The 13,032-nt window shown below is 42.7% G+C and overlaps 6 non-coding genes across 6 annotated transcripts; all 6 read right to left on the bottom strand.

Moving 5' to 3' along the window:
• Positions 1–1,089: 1,089 nt before the first annotated feature.
• LOC130519674 (5S ribosomal RNA) lies at positions 1,090–1,208 on the bottom strand. Its single transcript, XR_008948419.1, has one exon. It is a non-coding gene; the product is annotated as a 5S ribosomal RNA (ribosomal RNA).
• Positions 1,209–3,105: 1,897 nt separating this feature from the next.
• On the bottom strand, positions 3,106–3,224 carry LOC130519678 (5S ribosomal RNA). Its single transcript, XR_008948423.1, has one exon. It is a non-coding gene; the product is annotated as a 5S ribosomal RNA (ribosomal RNA).
• A 1,919-nt stretch (positions 3,225–5,143) lies between these two features.
• Positions 5,144–5,262, bottom strand: LOC130519677 (5S ribosomal RNA). The gene has a single exon (XR_008948422.1). It is a non-coding gene; the product is annotated as a 5S ribosomal RNA (ribosomal RNA).
• Positions 5,263–7,155: 1,893 nt separating this feature from the next.
• LOC130519676 (5S ribosomal RNA) lies at positions 7,156–7,274 on the bottom strand. The gene has a single exon (XR_008948421.1). It is a non-coding gene; the product is annotated as a 5S ribosomal RNA (ribosomal RNA).
• Positions 7,275–9,176: 1,902 nt separating this feature from the next.
• LOC130519675 (5S ribosomal RNA) lies at positions 9,177–9,295 on the bottom strand. Its single transcript, XR_008948420.1, has one exon. It is a non-coding gene; the product is annotated as a 5S ribosomal RNA (ribosomal RNA).
• Positions 9,296–11,204: 1,909 nt separating this feature from the next.
• LOC130519673 (5S ribosomal RNA) lies at positions 11,205–11,323 on the bottom strand. The gene has a single exon (XR_008948418.1). It is a non-coding gene; the product is annotated as a 5S ribosomal RNA (ribosomal RNA).
• Positions 11,324–13,032: the final 1,709 nt, after the last annotated feature.

Genomic DNA, 13,032 nt, shown 5'->3' with positions numbered 1-13,032 from the left:
ACACAGACACACACACACACGCACGCACGCACACACGGAGTGAGCCGTGCCACTTACGCCGACACACGTTTGCATTTCATTTCCATTCCGTTCTGTCTTGGTTTACTCGGTTGAAGCATTTCACACACACCACTTTTTACCACTTTTTACCATCGCTTCTTATTGGAATACATTGTAGCCGACATGCACGGCATGGCCAACCGGCATTTGGTTCCAATTAGTTCCACCCAAGTAAAAACACGCGCGTCATATTGCCTCACCGTGTCACCTCCCGTCTGTTTAACGTTGCCCAAAGAATCACACTCACACTATGGCTGTTTAAAAGCATCGAGGTTTATTTGTTTGTCATTTATCAAAAGCACCAATATTTCAATAGCTCACCAGCAGCACATACTTCCTGGTTCGGGGAAACCGATGGACTGTTCAATGATTGTATACATGGAGGGGTTTCGCGAGGTGCTACGGCACAATCTATTTAGCGGGGGTGTTTTATAAGAGTAAGTTGAACATGTATTTTACTATGCACTGGGTGGTTTTGATGGTGGAAATTTGTTTTGGGCGTTTTACGCATATTTATATTTTCTGTTCGATTGTTATTTCGAGTTTGTAAATGTATTAGTTAGCGTAATAATTTTGATAATTGGTTTCACCTGTAGGAGGGCTACAGCTATAGAAGCCCTGGAAAGCCCCAGACGGGGTGGGATGTTGAGTTGGTTGGTTGTCATTTTGGAGAAAAAGAAAATTGTTGGAGAAAGAGTCAAAGTTGTGGTGTGTAAAAGTGTGCAGGGTCGTGTATGTGTTATTGTATGGATTCAACCTGGCATCTTCTGACACCACTTTATTTTTGGAAAATAAAAATAAATTTTTGGAGTAAAGAAGCTCCCGTCTCCCTCTGTCACCTCCACCGCCGATCATCCTTGCGACACACACACAACACACACACACACCATAAAATATTAAATCTAAAACGATGTACAATAGTGCAACATTAAATCTCAATGTTAGAAGTACTTAAGAAGTGAATAACATCTGGCTGGATAATTATCAGGAACACTGGCGGCCTCTGCTGACCCAGTGGAGGAGTGCAAAAGCTTACAGCACCTGGTATTCCCAGGCGGTCTCCCATCCAAGTACTAACCAGGCCCGACCCTGCTTAGCTTCCGAGATCGGACGAGATCGGGCGTTCTCAGGGTGGTATGGCCGTAAGCGAGAGCAGCCGCAAGAAAATGGCCTTTTGAAGTTAATACAACTCAAACTTATTTTCTGGAAACACTTATTCTGGTGGAGGTTGTCAATTTTGCTTTGTCACAGTCCAAACGTCAATGTTGGAGCAGCCTCCAATCCATTCCCCCAAAAAGAAAGGCTATATAGCCTATGAGCGTCATATCATCAAATCTGCCTAGAACGGCTCTTGGATGAGAGGTGAAACGTCTTCAAACAAATCAAACAAGATTCAACTCCGATAAATGAAATCAAGTTAAAAGCAATGTGCCATGGCCAGGGATCGATCCCGGCCGGTGCGGGCCAGTCGAGAATCGCTGTAACAGACAACCTGATTGAAACCTCCTGAAGACCCCAGAGGAGAGTTCGAATCCCGCTTTGGGCATTATCAAACGGAAGATATTTGATTGAAAAATTCACCATCATAAAAATGTTTAAAGAGCAAAGCAGTGTCTGTGAGGTTTATGAGCCACAAATGCTGCTCTTTTTAGGAGCACAGCAGTCTATTAAACTGTAGTTTGTGTCATAGCATAGTTTTATTGACAAATTCTCAATTGCAAGTCGCAGATATGAACAGGGAAATGCTACGTTATCTGCTTATTCTGTTACAAATATTCTGATGAGATAGGTGGGCAGTTAATTCAGTTGGGGATAGACAGATGGAATATTAGTGTTGTTAGTATGATACTTGAGTTCTTTAGATATTGTTTTCAATTCCGGACTCTGCCGCCTTGAGTTGGCTTTTGCGAAGACAGAAATGTTGACAATAGTGTGGACCAAAGTGGGAAATTCAATTTTATTTAAACACAAACACACGTACACAGACACACACACACACGCACGCACGCACACACGAGTGAGCCGTGCCACTTACGCCGACACGTTTGCATTTCATTTCCATTCCGTTCTGTCTTGGTTTACTCGGTTGAAGCATTTCACACACACCACTTTTTACCATAGCTTCTTATTGGAATACATTGTAGCCGACATGCACGGCATGGCCAACCGGCATTTAGGTTCCAATTAGTTCCACCCAAGTAAACAACGCGCGTCATATTGCCTCACCGTGTCACCTCCCGTCTGTTTAACGTTGCCCAAAGAATCACACTCACACTATGGCTGTTTAAAAGCATCAAGATTTATTTGTTTGTCATTTATCAAAAGCACCAATATTTCAATAGCTCACCAGCAGCACATACTTCCTGGTTCGGGGAAACCGATGGACTGTTCAATGATTGTATACATGGAGGGGTTTCGCGAGGTGCTACGGCACAATCTATTTTAGCGGGGGTGTTTTAGAAGAGTAAGTTGAACATGTATTTTACTATGCACTGGGTGGTTTTGATGGTGGAAATTTGTTTTGGCGTTTTACGCATATTTTATATTTTCTGTTCGATTGTTATTTCGAGTTTGTAAATGTATTAGTTAGCGTAATAATTTTGATAATTGGTTTCACCTGTAGGAGGGCTACAGCTATAGAAGCCCTGGAGTAAGCCCCAGACGGGGTGGGATGTTGTTTGGTTGGTTGTCATTTTGGAGAAAAAAAAATTGTTGGAGAAAGAGTCAAAGTTGTGGTGTGTAAAAGTGTGCAGGGTCTGTATGTTATTGTATGGATTCAACCTGGCATCTTCTGACACCACTTTATTTTTGGAAAATAAAAATAAATTTTTGGAGTAAAGAAGCTCCCGTCTCCCTCTGTCTCCTCCACCGCCGATCATCCTTGCGCACACACACACACACACTCATAAATATTAAATCTAAAACGATGTACAATAGTGCAACATTAAATCTCAATGTTAGAAGTACTTAAGAAGTGAATAACATCTGGCTGGATAATTATCAGGAACACTGGCGGCCTCTGCTGACCCAGTGGAGGAGTGCAAAAGCTTACAGCACCTGGTATTCCCAGGCGGTCTCCCATCCAAGTACTAACCAGGCCCGACCCTGCTTAGCTTCCGAGATCGGACGAGATCGGGCGTTCTCAGGGTGGTATGGCCGTAAGCGAGAGCAGCCGCAAGAAAATGGCCTTTTGAAGTTAATACAACTCAAACTTATTTTCTGGAAACACTTATTCTGGTGGAGGTTGTCCATTTTGCTTTGTCACAGTCCAAACGTCAATGTTGGAGCAGCCTCCAATCCATTCCCCCCAAAAAGAAAAGGCTATATACCCTATGAGCGTCATATCATCAAATCTGCCTAGAACGGCTCTTGGATGAGAGGTGAAACGTCTTCAAAAAAATCAAACAAGATTCAACTCCGATAAATGAAATCAAGTTAAAAGCAATGTGCCATGGCCAGGGATCGATCCCGCGCCGGTGCGGGCCAGTCGAGAATCGCTGTAACAGACAACCTGATAGAAACCTCCTGAAGACCCCAGAGGGAGAGTTCGAATCCCGCTTTGGGCATTATCAAACGGAAGATATTTGATTGAAAAATTCACCATCATAAAAATGTTTAAAGAGCAAAGCAGTGTCTGTGAGGTTTATGAGCCACAAATGCTGCTCTTTTTAGGAGCACAGCAGTCTATTAAACTGTAGTTTGTGTCATAGCATAGTTTTATTGACAAATTCTCAATTGCAAGTCGCAGATATGAACAGGGAAATGCTACGTTATCTGCTTATTCTGTTACAAATATTCTGATGAGATAGGTGGGCAGTTAATTCAGTTGGGGATAGACAGATGGAATATTAGTGTTGTTAGTATGATACTTGAGTTCTTTAGATATTGTTTTCAATTCCGGACTCTGCCGCCTTGAGTTGGCTTTTGCGAAGACAGAAATGTTGACAATAGTGTGGACCAAAGTGGGAAATTCAATTTTATTTAAACACAAACACACTTACACAGACACACACACACGCACGCACGCACACACGGAGTGAGCCGTGCCACTTACGCCACTTACGCACACGTTTGCATTTCATTTCCATTCCGTTCTGTCTTGGTTTACTCGGTTGAAGCATTTCACACACACCACTTTTTACCATCGCTTCTTATTGGAATACATTGTAGCCGACATGCACGGCATGGCCAACCGGCATTTAGGTTCCAATTAGTTCCACCCAAGTAAACAACGCGCGTCATATTGCCTCACCGTGTCACCTCCCGTCTGTTTAACGTTGCCCAAAGAATCACACTCACACTATGGCTGTTTAAAAGCATCAAGATTTATTTGTTTGTCATTTATCAAAAGCACCAATATTTCAATAGCTCACCAGCAGCACATACTTCCTGGTTCGGGGAAACCGATGGACTGTTCAATGATTGTATACATGGAGGGGTTTCGCGAGGTGCTACGGCACAATCTATTTTAGCGGGGGTGTTTTAGAAGAGTAAGTTGAACATGTATTTTACTATGCACTGGGTGGTTTTGATGGTGGAAATTTGTTTTGGGCGTTTTACGCATATTTTATATTTTCTGTTCGATTGTTATTTCGAGTTTGTAAATGTATTAGTTAGCGTAATAATTTTGATAATTGGTTTCACCTGTAGGAGGGCTACAGCTATAGAAGCCCTGGAGTAAGCCCCAGACGGGGTGGGATGTTGAGTTGGTTGGTTGTCATTTTGGAGAAAAAAGAGAATTGTTGGAGAAAGAGTCAAAGTTGTGGTGTGTAAAAGTGTGCAGGGTCGGTATGTTATTGTATGGATTCAACCTGGCATCTTCTGACACCACTTTATTTTGGAAAATAAAAATAAATTTTTGGAGTAAAGAAGCTCCCGTCTCCCTCTGTCTCCTCCACCGCCGATCATCCTTGCGACACACACACACACACACACACACTCATAAAATATTAAATCTAAAACGATGTACAATAGTGCAACATTAAATCTCAATGTTAGAAGTACTTAAGAAGTGAATAACATCTGGCTGGATAATTATCAGGAACACTGGCGGCCTCTGCTGACCCAGTGGAGGAGTGCAAAAAGCTTACAGCACCTGGTATTCCCAGGCGGTCTCCCATCCAAGTACTAACCAGGCCCGACCCTGCTTAGCTTCCGAGATCGGACGAGATCGGGCGTTCTCAGGGTGGTATGGCCGTAAGCGAGAGCAGCCGCAAGAAAATGGCCTTTTGAAGTTAATACAACTCAAACTTATTTTCTGGAAACACTTATTCTGGTGGAGGTTGTCCATTTTGCTTTGTCACAGTCCAAACGTCAATGTTGGAGCAGCCTCCAATCCATTCCCCCCAAAAGAAAAGGCTATATAGCCTATGAGCGTCATATCATCAAATCTGCCTAGAACGGCTCTTGGATGAGAGGTGAAACGTCTTCAAACAAATCAAACAAGATTCAACTCCGATAAATGAAATCAAGTTAAAAGCAATGTGCCATGGCCAGGGATCGATCCGCGGCCGGTGCGGGCCAGTCGAGAATCGCTGTAACAGACAACCTGATAGAAACCTCCTGAAGACCCCAGAGGGAGAGTTCGAATCCCGCTTTGGGCATTATCAAACGGAAGATATTTGATTGAAAAATTCACCATCATAAAAATGTTTAAAGAGCAAAGCAGTGTCTGTGAGGTTTATGAGCCACAAATGCTGCTCTTTTAGGAGCACAGCAGTCTATTAAACTGTAGTTTGTGTCATAGCATAGTTTTATTGACAAATTCTCAATTGCAAGTCGCAGATATGAACAGGGAAATGCTACGTTATCTGCTTATTCTGTTACAAATATTCTGATGAGATAGGTGGGCAGTTAATTCAGTTGGGGATAGACAGATGGAATTAGTGTTGTTAGTATGATACTTGAGTTCTTTAGATATTTTTTCAATTCCGGACTCTGCCGCCTTGAGTTGGCTTTTGCGAAGACAGAAATGTTGACAATAGTGTGGACCAAAGTGGGAAATTCAATTTTATTTAAACACAACACACGTACACAGACACACACACACACCACGCACGCACACACGGAGTGAGCCGTGCCACTTACGCCGACACGTTTGCATTTCATTTCCATTCCGTTCTGTCTTGGTTTACTCTGGTTGAAGCATTTCACACACACCACTTTTTACCATCGCTTCTTATTGGAATACATTGTAGCCGACATGCACGGCATGGCCAACCGGCATTTAGGTTCCAATTAGTTCCACCCAAGTAAACAACGCGCGTCATATTGCCTCACCGTGTCACCTCCCGTCTGTTTAACGTTGCCCAAAGAATCACACTCACACTATGGCTGTTTAAAAGCATCAAGATTTATTTGTTTCATTTATCAAAAGCACCAATATTTCAATAGCTCACCAGCAGCACATACTTCCTGGTTCGGGGAAACCGATGGACTGTTCAATGATTGTATACATGGAGGGGTTTCGCGAGGTGCTACGGCACAATCTATTTTAGCGGGGGTGTTTTAGAAGAGTAAGTTGAACATGTATTTTACTATGCACTGGGTGGTTTTGATGGTGGAAATTTGTTTTGGGCGTTTTACGCATATTTTATATTTTCTGTTCGATTGTTATTTCGAGTTTGTAAATGTATTAGTTAGCGTAATAATTTTGATAATTGTTTTCACCTGTAGGAGGGCTACAGCTATAGAAGCCCTGGAGTAAGCCCCAGACGGGGTGGGATGTTGAGTTGGTTGGTTGTCATTTTGGAGAAAAAAGAATTGTTGGAGAAAGAGTCAAAGTTGTGGTGTGTAAAAGTGTGCAGGGTCGGTATGTTATTGTATGGATTCAACCTGGCATCTTCTGACACCACTTTATTTTTGGAAAATAAAAATAAATTTTTGGAGTAAAGAAGCTCCCGTCTCCCTCTGTCTCCTCCACCGCCGATCATCCTTGCGACACACACACACTCATAAAATATTAAATCTAAAACGATGTACAATAGTGCAACATTAAATCTCAATGTTAGAAGTACTTAAGAAGTGAATAACATCTGGCTGGATAATTATCAGGAACACTGGCGGCCTCTGCTGACCCAGTGGAGGAGTGCAAAAAGCTTACAGCACCTGGTATTCCCAGGCGGTCTCCCATCCAAGTACTAACCAGGCCCGACCCTGCTTAGCTTCCGAGATCGGACGAGATCGGGCGTTCTCAGGGTGGTATGGCCGTAAGCGAGAGCAGCCGCAAGAAAATGGCCTTTTGAAGTTAATACAACATCAAACTTATTTTCTGGAAACACTTATTCTGGTGGAGGTTGTCCATTTTGCTTTGTCACAGTCCAAACGTCAATGTTGGAGCAGCCTCCAATCCATTCCCCCCAAAAGAAAAGGCTATATAGCCTATGAGCGTCATATCATCAAATCTGCCTAGAACGGCTCTTGGATGAGAGGTGAAACGTCTTCAAACAAATCAAACAAGATTCAACTCCGATAAATGAAATCAACTTAAAAGCAATGTGCCATGGCCAGGGATCGATCCCGCGCCGGTGCGGGCCAGTCGAGAATCGCTGTAACAGACAACCTGATAGAAACCTCCTGAAGACCCCAGAGGGAGAGTTCGAATCCCGCTTTGGGCATTATCAAACGGAAGATATTTGATTGAAAAATTCACCATCATAAAAATGTTTAAAGAGCAAAGCAGTGTCTGTGAGGTTTATGAGCCACAAATGCTGCTCTTTTTAGGAGCACAGCAGTCTATTAAACTGTAGTTTGTGTCATAGCATAGTTTTATTGACAAATTCTCAATTGCAAGTCGCAGATATGAACAGGGAAATGCTACGTTATCTGCTTATTCTGATGAGATAGGTGGGGAGTTAATTCAGTTGGGGATAGACAGATGGAATATTAGTGTTGTTAGTATGATACTTGAGTTCTTTAGATATTGTTTTCAATTCCGGACTCTGCCGCCTTGAGTTGGCTTTTGCGAAGACAGAAATGTTGACAATAGTGTGGACCAAAGTGGGAAATTCAATTTTATTTAAACACAAACACCGTACACGACACACACACACACGCACGCACGCACGCCACACGGAGTGAGCCGTGCCACTTACGCCGACACGTTTGCATTTCATTTCCATTCCGTTCTGTCTTGGTTTACTCGGTTGAAGCATTTCACACACACCACACTTTTTACCATCGCTTCTTATTGGAATACATTGTAGCCGACATGCACGGCATGGCCAACCGGCATTTAGGTTCCAATTAGTTCCACCAAAGTAAACAACGCGCGTCATATTGCCTCACCGTGTCACCTCCCGTCTGTTTAACGTTGCCCAAAGAATCACACTCACACTATGGCTGTTTAAAAGCATCAAGATTTATTTGTTTGTCATTTATCAAAAGCACCAATATTTCAATAGCTCACCAGCACACATACTTCCTGGTTCGGGGAAACCGATGGACTGTTCAATGATTGTATACATGGAGGGGTTTCGCGAGGTGCTACGGCACAATCTATTTTAGCGGGGGTGTTTTAGAAGAGTAAGTTGAACATGTATTTTACTATGCACTGGGTGGTTTTGATGGTGGAAATTTGTTTTGGGCGTTTTACGCATATTTTATATTTTCTGTTCGATTGTTATTTCGAGTTTGTAAATGTATTAGTTAGCGTAATAATTTTGATAATTGGTTTCACCTGTAGGAGGGCTACAGCTATAGAAGCCCTGGAGTAAGCCCCAGACGGGGTGGGATGTTGAGTTGGTTGGTTGTCATTTTGGAGAAAAAAGAATTGTTGGAGAAAGAGTCAAAGTTGTGGTGTGTAAAAGTGTGCAGGGTCGGTATGTTATTGTATGGATTCAACCTGGCATCTTCTGACACCACTTTATTTTTGGAAAATAAAAATAAATTTTGGAGTAAAGAAGCTCCCGTCTCCCTCTGTCTCCTCCACCGCCGATCATCCTTGCGCACACACACAGACACACACACACACTCATAAAATATTAAATCTAAAACGATGTACAATAGTGCAACATTAAATCTCAATGTTAGAAGTACTTAAGAAGTGAATAACATCTGGCTGGATAATTATCAGGAACACTGGGCGGCCTCTGCTGACCCAGTGGAGGAGTGCAAAAAGCTTACAGCACCTGGTATTCCCAGGCGGTCTCCCATCCAAGTACTAACCAGGCCCGACCCTGCTTAGCTTCCGAGATCGGACGAGATCGGGCGTTCTCAGGGTGGTATGGCCGTAAGCGAGAGCAGCCGCAAGAAAATGGCCTTTTGAAGTTAATACAACTCAAACTTATTTTCTGGAAACACTTATTCTGGTGGAGGTTGTCCATTTTGCTTTGTCACAGTCCAAACGTCAATGTTGGAGCAGCCTCCAATCCATTCCCCCCAAAACAAAAGAAAAGGCTATATAGCCTATGAGCGTCATATCATCAAATCTGCCTAGAACGGCTCTTGGATGAGAGGTGAAACGTCTTCAAACAAATCAAACAAGATTCAACTCCGATAAATGAAATCAAGTTAAAAGCAATGTGCCATGGCCAGGGATCGATCCCGCGCCGGTGCGGGCCAGTCGAGAATCGCTGTAACAGACAACCTGATAGAAACCTCCTGAAGACCCCAGAGGGAGAGTTCGAATCCCGCTTTGGGCATGATCAAACGGAAGATATTTGATTGAAAAATTCACACCATCATAAAAATGTTTAAAGAGCAAAGCAGTGTCTGTGAGGTTTATGAGCCACAAATGCTGCTCTTTTTAGGAGCACAGCAGTCTATTAAACTGTAGTTTGTGTCATAGCATAGTTTTATTGACAAATTCTCAATTGCAAGTCGCAGATATGAACAGGGAAATGCTACGTTATCTGCTTATTCTGTTACAAATATTCTGATGAGATAGGTGGGCAGTTAATTCAGTTGGGGATAGACAGATGGAATATTAGTGTTGTTAGTATGATACTTGAGTTCTTTAGATATTGTTTTCAATTCCGGACTCTGCCGCCTTGAGTTGGCTTTTGCGAAGACAGAAATGTTGACAATAGTGGGACCAAAGTGGGAAATTCAATTTTATTTAAACACAAACACACGTACACAGACACACACACACACGCACGCACGCGCACACACGGAGTGAGCCGTGCCACTTACGCCGACACGTTTGCATTTCATTTCCATTCCGTTCTGTCTTGGTTTACTTACGGTTGAAGCATTTCACACACACCACTTTTTACCATCGCTTCTTATTGGAATACATTGTAGCCGACATGCACGGCATGGCCAACCGGCATTTAGGTTCCAATTAGTTCCACCCAAGTAAACAACGCGCGTCATATTGCCTCACCGTGTCACCTCCCGTCTGTTTAACGTTGCCCAAAGAATCACACTCACACTATGGCTGTTTAAAAGCATCAAGATTTATTTGTTTGTCATTTATCAAAAGCACCAATATTTCAATAGCTCACCAGCAGCACATACTTCCTGGTTCGGGGAAACCGATGGACTGTTCAATGATTGTATACATGGAGGGGTTTCGCGAGGTGCTACGGCACAATCTATTTTAGCGGGGGTGTTTTAGAAGAGTAAGTTGAACATGTATTTTACTATGCACTGGGTGGTTTTGATGGTGGAAATTTGTTTTGGGCGTTTTACGCATATTTTATATTTTCTGTTCGATTGTTATTTCGAGTTTGTAAATGTATTAGTTAGCGTAATAATTTTGATAATTGGTTTCACCTGTAGGAGGGCTACAGCTATAGAAGCCCTGGAGTAAGCCCCAGACGGGGTGGGATGTTGAGTTGGTTGGTTGTCATTTTGGAGAAAAAGAATTGTTGGAGAAAGAGTCAAAGTTGTGGTGTGTAAAAGTGTGCAGGGTCGGTATGTTATTGTATGGATTCAACCTGGCATCTTCTGACACCACTTTATTTTTGGAAAATAAAAATAAATTTTTGGAGTAAAGAAGCTCCGTCTCCCTCTGTCTCCTCCACCGCCGATCATCCTTGCGACACACACACAAACACATAAAATATTAAATCTAAAACGATGTACAATAGTGCAACATTAAATCTCAATGTTAGAAGTACTTAAGAAGTGAATAAATCTGGCTGGATAATTATCAGGAACACTGGCGGCCTCTGCTGACCCAGTGGAGGAGTGCAAAAAGCTTACAGCACCTGGTATTCCCAGGCGGTCTCCCATCCAAGTACTAACCAGGCCCGACCCTGCTTAGCTTCCGAGATCGGACGAGATCGGGCGTTCTCAGGGTGGTATGGCCGTAAGCGAGAGCAGCCGCAAGAAATGGCCTTTTGAAGTTAATACAACTCAAACTTATTTTCTGGAAACACTTATTCTGGTGGAGGTTGTCCATTTTGCTTTGTCACAGTCCAAACGTCAATGTTGGAGCAGCCTCCAATCCATTCCCCCCAAAAGAAAAGGCTATATAGCCTATGAGCGTCATATCATCAAATCTGCCTAGAACGGCTCTTGGATGAGAGGTGAAACGTCTTCAAACAAATCAAACAAGATTCAACTCCGATAAATGAAATCAAGTTAAAAGCAATGTGCCATGGCCAGGGATCGATCCCGCGCCGGTGCGGGCCAGTCGAGAATCGCTGTAACAGACAACCTGATAGAAACCTCCTGAAGACCCCAGAGGGAGAGTTCGAATCCCGCTTTGGGCATTATCAAACGGAAGATATTTGATTGAAAAATTCACCATCATAAAAATGTTTAAAGAGCAAAGCAGTGTCTGTGAGGTTTATGAGCCACAAATGCTGCTCTTTTTAGGAGCACAGCAGTCTATTAAACTGTAGTTTGTGTCATAGCATAGTTTTATTGACAAATTCTCAATTGCAAGTCGCAGATATGAACAGGGAAATGCTACGTTATCTGCTTATTCTGTTACAAATATTCTGATGAGATAGGTGGGGAGTTAATTCAGTTGGGGATAGACAGATGGAATATTAGTGTTGTTAGTATGATACTTGAGTTCTTTAGATATTGTTTTCAATTCCGGACTCTGCCGCCTTGAGTTGGCTTTTGCGAAGACAGAAATGTTGACAATAGTGTGGACCAAAGTGGGAAATTCAATTTTATTTAAACACAAACACACGTACACAACACACACACACGCACGCACGCGCACACACGGAGTGAGCCGTGCCACTTACGCCGACACGTTTGCATTTCATTTCCATTCCGTTCTGTCTTGGTTTACTCGGTTGAAGCATTTCACACACACCACTTTTTACCATCGCTTCTTATTGGAATACATTGTAGCCGACATGCACGGCATGGCCAACCGGCATTTAGGTTCCAATTAGTTCCACCCAAGTAAACAACGCGCGTCATATTGCCTCACCGTGTCACCTCCCGTCTGTTTAACGTTGCCCAAAGAATCACACTCACACTATGGCTGTTTAAAAGCATCAAGATTTATTTGTTTGTCATTTATCAAAAGCACCAATATTTCAATAGCTCACCAGCAGCACATACTTCCTGGTTCGGGGAAACCGATGGACTGTTCAATGATTGTATACATGGAGGGGTTTCGCGAGGTGCTACGGCACAATCTATTTTAGCGGGGGTGTTTTAGAAGAGTAAGTTGAACATGTATTTTACTATGCACTGGGTGGTTTTGATGGTGGAAATTTGTTTTGGGCGTTTTACGCATATTTTATATTTTCTGTTCGATTGTTATTTCGAGTTTGTAAATGTATTAGTTAGCGTAATAATTTTGATAATTGGTTTCACCTGTAGGAGGGCTACAGCTATAGAAGCCCTGGAGTAAGCCCCAGACGGGGTGGGATGTTGAGTTGGTTGGTTGTCATTTTGGAGAAAAAAGAATTGTTGGAGAAAGAGTCAAAGTTGTGGTGTGTAAAAGTGTGCAGGGTCGTATGTTATTGTATGGATTCAACCTGGCATCTTCTGACACCACTTTATTTTTGGAAAATAAAAATAAATTTTTGGAGTAAAGAAGCTCCCGTCTCC

Source organism: Takifugu flavidus, unplaced genomic scaffold (assembly GCF_003711565.1).
Source record: "Takifugu flavidus isolate HTHZ2018 unplaced genomic scaffold, ASM371156v2 ctg1082, whole genome shotgun sequence".
Taxonomy (NCBI): domain Eukaryota; kingdom Metazoa; phylum Chordata; class Actinopteri; order Tetraodontiformes; family Tetraodontidae; genus Takifugu; species Takifugu flavidus.
This window is presented reverse-complemented; position numbering and strand designations above follow the sequence as displayed.